The following is a 10,143-nucleotide window of genomic DNA, read 5'->3' as shown; positions in this document are numbered from 1 at the left end:
TAAATTAATAAATGAAGATAAATGCTGTCGAGGGAGTGTCGTTGATATTTTGCATTTCAAAATATTTGTAGCTCTACGTGTCATAGATTTCTAATTAGATAACGGTGTCTTGTAGTCTCATAATTAGGAAAACTGTTTTTGCTTTTTCCTGGAATTTATCTTCAAGGAAAAACCTTTGTCAAGTAAATTTAATGTGGAGCAATAAAATTAACTTTTCAAAATTGTCAATAAACATCATCTCGTTCAGATAATCTTTTACATATGAAAGCATATCGCAACTATCAAAAAATCTCGAAACTTTTCTGATTTTTACTATTGAAGAAACTTTTGTTTTGTTTGTTGGTTTATCTTTATCCTGCATTGCGGGAAAGCGGACTTGAGCGCTATGCATCGGTGTACGCCTTCCGACATACACCTGACCCACGCTGCAGCCGACGGCAATGTTTTTTGGTTTGCTATTATCTGAACGTTTTGCGCGACAGTAGTAGCAGAGTCACTATATACATAGTCTGGAAAGTCAATGGCAAATCTGACTGAGCTTGTTGTTTACAGCGCCACCTAGGAAAGCTATGGTTAAATCACAGAATCTGCTTGGAAGGTATGCAAATACAGGCATATTGTCTACTATCAACGGTGAAACTGTGCATGATATTGTGGTTGCAGACTTGTTTTTAACTATTGTAGAATGTTTAGGATGTTAGTTACAGTTATTATCTAGACAAATTCGTTTGATCTACTTTTCTGAGGCTTAGGTTAGCATGACTACAAGTAGTTAAAAGATGATGTGAGTTTTCAAATTACTAAGGAATTGATTAGTTTATAGTTTGAAGTAGTGGTCTTTAAAGTTCATAAGTTTCAATGTGCCAAGTTTATACATCAGCTTACTAATTGAAGGGATTAATTAATAAATATTTGTGGAAGTTTTAAGCTGAAGTAGGCTTGAAATTAGTACCGTAATTGGCAGATGCTACTTAGCCAGCATCATTTCCAAAAACATTAATTGATTGATTAATTCAGTTGACAATTATTTTAAAAAGGTCTATAAAGTTGTTTTATTTAGTGATACAACAAAACGGTGATAGGTTTCAATCTGTAATACTCAAAATAGCCACTCCCAAAAATAATTCATAAACAAAGAGCATTAGCAAGACAAATTTGAGTGTAAGTATGTTGTACGGTATGTACCGGTAGGTTCAGTAATTTAAAGCAACAATATCGCAAAGTTCTGAGATTTAACTTAAAACTAGTTAGGCTGAAGGAAGATACAGCAGAATCAGATACCTACCGTAACTTGTTCCATATTTGGGGAACCTGGTTTGCGACATAGCATCTTAATTGGTTATGTACAGACTGGAAATTTGATTGAATGGACCAGTTAAGGCACTTATGCTGACAAAGGTTATGTTTTGTTTATTTCCTTTGTGTTGCAATTTCGTATTTTTTATTAGCATGCTGTTTTTTTGTAGGTCTATCAGTCTACTTTGAGACTACTAGCAAACACTGGTTTAATGCAGTAACCGGTTAACTACTAGCCTACTTTGCTTTGTATCATCTTCTTTTTCACATCACAGAAAACATAAGCTTATGACTGCTTGAGGTTTCAGTGGCATGGCTGAAGTTTTTCTTGAAGTGGCTACCATTACTAATTGCTTGTGATCTGCTTGACATATGTTACAAACTACGTATAAGCTATCATAACTTGTCAAAATCAACAACTTGGCAGTTCATTTTAAATATGTGAATTGTTTGCATGAATTGTTTTGCATGAATTGTTTGCATGTAAAAATAAACGATTTTCACATAAAGTCATATTTTCCAAAAAATAAAGTTATATTATTGATTTTTTAATGTCATATAAAAATGGCTCTAGTAATAACTATATTTCATGTATTATATATATATTTATGACAATGCAGCAATAAGTGTACAAAAAGGTTTACAATTATACAATTTTTAAAAGTCATTAAAATGTTGTCACAATGCTTGGAAGCTCTTCAAGACATGAGTGAAGAAGATCTTATATTTTTCGATGAGGTATGTTGAGCTTGACTTGTTTACATGCAAAATACTATTCAATCAAATATAATTATTACTATCTAAACCTAAAGCTTACTTTTTAACAATTCTCCCCAACAGCATTATCTGTTAACCGGGTTATTGTGATTATTCTTGTATTTTTTTTTGTCTTTTTGCATGTATGGTAATTAATATGGACTTATTGGTGTGATGCAAATACCGTAAAACCTCTATTTCACCGCCATGGCACTCTATTTTTCAACTCTTGTTTAAAAGTGGCGTTCTATTAGAGGTGACGTTCAATTAGAGGTTGGCGCACTACTTTTCGACTAGCTGGTCAGAATTTTGAAATAAAGTTTATTAATGAAAAGAAAAAACACCAAACACATTTACCGGTATATACAGGTAATTTTTAGTTTAAAATTCGTTTGTTTTTAGTTTAAAATTGAAGCAACCTGTCAGGCCCCAGGATTGGCAACACGGCAAAGTGGTGTTCTATTGGAAGTGGCGTTCAATTAGAGGGAGGCGCTCTATTTTTCAACCCTTCTTTAAAAGTGGCGTTCTATTAGAGGTGGCGTTCAAATAGAGGTGGCGCTCAAATAGGGGTTTTACGGTAAATTGTAATAATAATATTATCAATATGAAATTTGGAAATCTAGCCAATGAAATACTTAACTGCTTCAGGGTTGAAATACTTAACTGCTTCAGTACTTAGTTGCTTCAGGGCCTTCAGGTTGAAAAAGTTAGTTTTCAAAAGCATAATTTACACGATTATGATGGTGCTACTTTAGAAGTGCATTAATTCAATAATTCCGAGCTATATTTACATTTTGAGGTACCAGTAATGAACGTTCTTCTTTGGATGCCATTTTTTGCATACTATATATAGCAATTGAATGTGACTTATTTTACACATTTACATTACTGGTATGCTAAAGAACAATGGTATCACGTGGTCACCTTAGTTCGTAGAGATTAATAGCACTTGAAGAAGATGGTGCATTACTGAATTTATTTGTATTTTACAGTTGAATGAAGATTTTTATGGTGGAAATTCGTCTATGAAAGAGAAATTCTCTTCGAAAAGTGGGGTATTACACCGACATATTGCTCAATGAAATCAACAACCTTAATCTGCCTAATGCATATCAATCATGACTATTGTAAAGAAAGCTTATTGCCGGACTTGGACTGTGCAGGGTATACAGCAATCCATTAACTGGAAACCCTCTACGAAGGCGCTTTTGAAGAACTTTTCTAGACCCTTGCTATGTTAAAATGTATTGTTTTCGCTGTGATGGTCAGAAATAAAAAAAACTGAACTTATAAAAAAAAGTGCTGTATGCGTCTGAGGAGCTAACAATCGCATAAGCCGAACAGTGCACTACGTAGCACTCCGAAAAGTTTAAACAATTCTAAAAGCAAACATTGAGGGAGAATTCCTGTTGTATTTTGTTATCCATTTTTCATTTGTACAATAAACATTGTAGCATGCTTTCAAGCTGATTTCATAGTGCATTACTTTAAAAAAGAATAAAATAGGCTTTCTATTAATACCGTAACTTAAATACTGTAAAAAGTACACAGAAGGGTGCCAATGTGGCAATGATGTAGTTGCAGTGAAAGTACAGTAAACCACTCTTATAACCCCCATTCATTCGAATGAACTAAAAAGTATAAGAAACCATGCGGATTAAAATTCTCGTTTATGTACTCATACTGTATGTTATATGTGAGGTTTACTGTACCGGAAATTAGCATACAGTAACAGTATGCATTGTAGATACGGAGTTCCTTCAATGTAGGTAGCCTACAGATTCTCAAAGTGCCAATTTCAATCACTGTTTTATGCAGTCTTGAGTAAAGCGCAGTATGCTGGAGTGGTTAGTCTAATGTTCACTTTCAACATTAGATCCCTTCACTGCAGAGTGCTTTACAATATCTAAAGTTTTAGCGGTACTGCTAAACATTCGAACTGTAGGCACGGTATCACATGCAACTCTTTGATGCTGTCGACCGAAGTAGTGTTCAAGAGGATCCTGCTTTATTCTTGCTGGTACGGTACATAATCTGCGCCAGCAGCAGACGTTTCTCGAATTATTGCTGGTAAGGACGATACGAGAAGAGCATCTGAAGCTTTACTTAGTAGTACCTTTTCTCTATTGACATCCCAACTAAATCTGAAAATCAATGACCTATCATAAATAACATTTAGCAATGTATGTTACAATTAGCACACGTGTTCATCACTAATTAACTATACACAGGGATGCTAGATTAGTGAATCTTCTCAATATACGAGTACCGTACAGTAGCAGTGAGCACCAATGCTAATTGCTTAAATTAAAGAAAAAAACATAATATGTGTGACACATTACGTGATTCACTAGGCATAAGCTCTTAATTTTTACTAATGTCAACCATCATGACATATATACAGCATAAAATTATACTATTTTATTGTGTTGATCTTACCTGATGAAACTGTTTTGCCCACTGTGCTGTTGAAACAGAAAACCTTTTCTTTTAATCACTTGGAACTTTGTACAAGTAACAAAATCCCATATTTGTACTGCTGTTACATTGTGGTAAACAGCAGTTTATTCCACCACATTTACGCTTAACTTGGGACATTATCAAACTAAATAATCATAACTAAGATAATTCACAACCCTAAATAAAGTACAGTATTTCATTATGAACTGTAATGCTAATAACAACAAAAGATAATTGCTAACAAAGGTAGTGGTTAACCAGTTAATGCATTAGTGTCTGCTGGTAGACCAATTGATCTTCAAAGAACGGCATGCTTAAAATAAGAATAGGACATTGCAACACAAAGGAAAGAAACATAACCTTTGTCAGCATAAGTGCCTTAACTGGTCCATTCAATCAAATTTCCAGTCTGTACATAATCAATTAAGATGCTATATATGTCGCAAACTAGGTTCCCCAAATATGGAACATGTTACGGTATCTGATTCTGCTGTATCTTCCAAATTATTTTTGGGAGTGGCTATTTTGAGTGCCACAGATTGAAACCTAACAACTTTTTGTTGTATCTTTATACATTATTTTAAAATAACTGTCAACTGAATTAGTTGATCAATCAATGTTTTTGGAAATGATGCTGGCTAAGTAGCATCTGCCAATTACGGTACTAATTTCAAGCCTATTTCAGCTTTAAAGCTTCCACAAATATTTATTAATTAATCCCTTCAATTAGTAAGCTGATGTATAAACTTGGCACATTGAAACTTATGAACTTTAAAGACCACTACTTCAAACTATAAACTAATCAATTCCTTAGTAATTTGAAAACTCACATCATCTTTTAACTACTTGTAGTCATGCTAACCTAAGCCTCAGAAAAGTAGACCAAACGAATTTGTCTAGATAATAACTGTAACTAAAATCCTAAACATTCTACATTAGTTAAAAACAAGTCTGCAACCACAATATCATGCACAGTTTCACCGTTGATAGTAGACAATATGCCTGTATTTGCATACCTTCCAAGCAGATTCTGTGATTTAACCATAGCTTTCCTAGGTGGCGCTGTAAACAACAAGCTCAAAACACGACTTTCCAGACTATGTATATAGTGACTCTGGTAGTAGTTAATGGGCCAGTAAGGTAGCACAATTTGGTTTTGTATTCTATAATTGATTAAATATTTTTCTGTAAAAAAAAACAACCTTTCACAAATATTATTTGATCAGTGACTGCAGAACTTTTTCGTACGTTTTCTCCTTGGTTACAAACACGTGATGAAGCTTTCCCGCCAAAAAGATCAGCTGACCGGGATATTCGTTGCCAATTCTATTTTCCACTTTGATGTGGAAGAGCTAACACTGATAGCCTAGTAGTGGGCTTTGATTGTTAGATTGTCAGCTTTTTAACAGCAGAGAAGTTTAAGAAGAAATATTATAAATTTTTCATTGATGTTATTAGCAAAATAAGCCTTAATTTTGTTGTACTGGACAGGACTAGATATGATACCAGTACCGTAGTTTTTCTACCAACCATTGATTCTGAGAATCTATTCTTGAATTGAGAAGGTTTCTTTCAGACCTTAATCTTGGCAGTTTCCCATGGAGGGTTTGAACCAATAACGCAGACCTGGGTATTGAGATCGACAAAGTGAAGCTTCTGCTTGTTTGCTTGCAATTTTGTTGTTGTCTGTGAATATTCTATTCATTAGATGCTACTAAGTACTAAATGGAGAGCAGTCCTTGAAATGTGTTGCTCAAACACACTACACACACCTTGAGAGACATACCAGCACCACTTGAAGTGTGTTTGTTCATAAAATCAGCAAACTGAGCTATCAAGCAAACAAGTACCGTATTTTACGGACCATAAGGCGCACTTTAAATTCTTTTTTTCCTCATAAATTGATCGTGCGCCTTATGGTCCGATGCGCCTTATGTATGGATCAAGTGCGGTAGTGCTTTATTGCCTACACTCAAAACCAGTACCGATATACTATTATATATGGTCCGGTGCGCCTTATGGTCCGGTGCGCCTTATGGTCCGGTGCGCCTTATAGTCCGGTGCGTCTTATGTATGAACAAAAAAATAATCAAAGCAATTTATTGACAGTGCGCCTTATAGTCCGGTGCGCCTTATGGTCCGTAAAATACAGTAAGGTAAAACTGGACCATTACTTGATACCAAGCGGATGCAACCTAGTTCGTACCCTGAACAGTTCGGACCCTCAGTTCGTACCCTAAAAAGATCGAAAGAAAAAATTAAAAAAATCGGAAGTCCCTGATCGCAGTTTCCGCAAACATTTTAAAATTTCCCCCCTGAAAAGATCGAGAGAAAGATAGCACAAAGCCGAAGTCGCTGATCGCAGTTTCCGCTAACCTTAACCATAGGCTAATCTATGCTCTAACCCTAACCCTCGCTGATCGCAGTTTCCGCAAACATTTTCCGTAGATTCCGCTAACCGCAGTTTCCGCTAACCTTTACCCTAACTCTAACCATATATTAATCTATGCTCTAACCCTAACTCTCGCTGATCGCAGTTTCCGAAAACTTTTTTTCGCAGTTTCCGCTAATCTTTACCCTAACCCTAACTATAGAGCAATCTATGCTCTAACCCTAACCCTCGCTTATCGCAGTTTCCGCAAACATTTTTCCGCAGTTTCCGCTAACCTTTACCCTAACTATAGAGCAATCTATGCTCTAACCCTAACCCTCGCTTATCGCAGTTTCCGCTAACCTTTACCCTAACTATAGAGCAATCTATGCTCTAACCCTAACCCTCGCTGATCGCAGTTTCCGCAAATATTTTTCCGCAGTTCCGCGGTTTCCGCTAACCCTAACCCTCGAGGCCTCGAGTTTGTTTGCGGAAACTCCGATCAGCGACTTCGGCTTTGTGCTATTAAACTGCGATCAGCGACTTCGGCTTTTTTTAATTTTTTCTCTCGATCTTTTCAGGGTACGAACTGAGGGTCCGAACTGTTCAGGGTACGAACTAGGTTGCACCCATACCAAGCAGCTAGGGAGAAATGTAAGACTTTGGCATTTATAAATAAGAGCAGAATAGCCTTATTTTTTTCCTGTTGACAGCCGTTAGCAACTAAACCCACTTAATTTATTGTGGATGCAACCTATTCCATCCCCTGAAAAGATCGAAAGACAAAATAGAACAAAGCCGAAGGCGCTGATTGGAGTTTCCGCAAACATTTTAAAATTTTATTCTTGAGTTAATTATTCTTTTCTGGTGTTGTAGCTATATGTCAGGGCATCCGTTGGTTAGCCATTGCCTGGTGTCGTCGTCGATAGAAATTAGGCCTTCCATACCATGAGGTGGTCTGTATAGCCGGCAATCGTTGATAATGTGGGCTGCCGTCTGCATTTCACCACACTCTCTGCCAAGCCCCAGCGCAACATGTCTGCACCATAGCGTCCAACACCAGTGAACAAACGGTTACGCCTCGATGAGGCAAGTCTAGAGAGGCCATGGTAGGGATGGGCAATTCAGATTACCGAATCCAGAAGCAGGCCTCGAAATTCCGGCGGTCATGGCGGACATGACCTCCGGAATGACCTCGAATGTCTGCCGAAGCCGACTCATTGGTCGGTCATAAATGACCGCCGCAAAATTCTTGACAAAAATAGAGCTAATTGCAGCAAAAATATATTTTAAATTTGAATTGTGACAATTGTTTGTTTAACGCGAACAAATACGGAGCTGAAGCAATAATAGTACAAGCAATTGCTTTAAAGATCACATTAGAGTGGCGTGATTAACGAGCTGATGGCAAAAGTGGCCATTTTTACATCATTTCAACGCCTTGCAATGTTGCCTTGAAATAAAGTTGTCTGAACTTTTCGGCAGGATATGTATTCTAATTTTAACAATGAGGATTATTGCGTTACATTGATCGTTTGTTAATAAGAAACGTCACAGAGAAGCAAGTCTCAGCTGGGTTCCGCACGTGCTCAGGCGAATGTGGCGACCTTATTCACGCTGATACTGATAGAAATAGAATTTCTGCACAGAAGGGAGGGTGTTAGACTAACACTATTGTGTTAATTAGTTAACACTAACACTATTGAGGGCTAACACTATTGAGTCACTAATGCGCATTTGTCTGGACGGTCCTGTGCTGAAGATTTACGACCCCGCGCCGGCAGTAATCGCTTGGCACAACGATTCTATAACGCAAAAACCACGGAATAAGTGATCGTAGTTGATTTTGTAATAAAGAAATTTGGATTGTTGTTTTCAATTGTGTTTATTGCGTCATTACACGACTGTCATTAACGCACTGATTTATTTGCAAGCAATCTGCTCCAGTATAGCCTACTTCAGGGTCGGTTAATTAAGCCATCAACCATTGCAGAGTTATTCTGTTGTAGAAAATCTTCTACAAACACGACTACACAATACTGTAGTGTAATTTTGTGCAAAATCTACGTATGCAAAAAATATGTCCCGTTGAGATATTAAATGTCCGCTGAAAGGACCAGTCCGGTAGGACATGCTTGACCGCCGGAAAAAAGTACAAATTTTGAGGCCTGCAGAAGGATTCGGATCCTCAACTATCCGAATCCAAAACGGCAATAAAACCGGGTAATAAGATTCGGTTTTAAAGATATGCATAAATCTTGTGCAAGCTGTCAGCTTGAGACAGTGAACTGAAAAAAGTGTGGTTTAATCACTTTTTTCTTTGCACTGACACCATCCGCAGTTCCGCACCTTCAAAAACATTTTGCATGCGTTGTGTGCGCACGGCTCATGCAACCCTATGTCACTCGCTCGCATGAGCAATCAAAGAAACTAAGCGCGCAAATTTTTTCATGCTTTGTACACATGCACAGTCGTGCAATGCTTTTTTCTATCCACGTGCGTATGCGACTCTGCTATAGTTTTGCTGGTGGGCGTAACAACATTGAGCAGATGTCCCTGCTAAAGGAGTTGGCTCTGAAATATCTCAGCGTACTTGCCACATCAGCATCTTCGGAGAGATGCTTTTCCAGTGCGGGTTTGAGGCAACTAAGCTGCGCTCCCGTTCAGCGTTGCCAGATGTGGAAATAGAATACCAAATTAAAAAATTGTGATGAAATTTAGAGGTCTTTGGCACCAGGCATTTTGACCTAGGGACCAGATAACTTTTTGGTGATATCTGGTGAATTTTCCCCACTCAATTTTTTTCAAGAAAGTGTTTTTAAATTTTCAAAACTGTTTAGCAAATAATCCCTGCTCGTATAGAAAACGTTTTGCAAGAGGTTTGTGTATGCGTGATGGCAGTGTCTTATGTCTTAAAAACTATTTGTATTTTAGGCGAAATTGCTTTATTTAAGGTGTTTTAAATATCTGGTGAAATTTTAGTTACTTTTTGGTGCCAAGTGGCTTCCATCATCTGGCAACACTGCTCCCGTTTGGCTGGCAGTCATTTAGAATGCCTTAATGTGTTACATTGCAATTGCAACAAACATTTACTTTGATTGTGTAGCTGTTGTGTCTAAAATTTTTTACTTTTTGCGTTGCTGGAGCCTGGAAGTTAATAGGTTTCAGTATTGTGGATTCGGTTTAGTATTCCGGAATAATTCTGGAATAGTGATTTATTCTGAATTGCCCATCCCTAGGCCATGGCCCAGCTGGTTCTC

This window comes from Aplidium turbinatum, chromosome 4, assembly GCF_918807975.1.
Source record: "Aplidium turbinatum chromosome 4, kaAplTurb1.1, whole genome shotgun sequence".
In the NCBI taxonomy this organism is placed as follows: domain Eukaryota; kingdom Metazoa; phylum Chordata; class Ascidiacea; order Aplousobranchia; family Polyclinidae; genus Aplidium; species Aplidium turbinatum.
Note: the sequence above shows the minus strand (reverse complement) of the source record.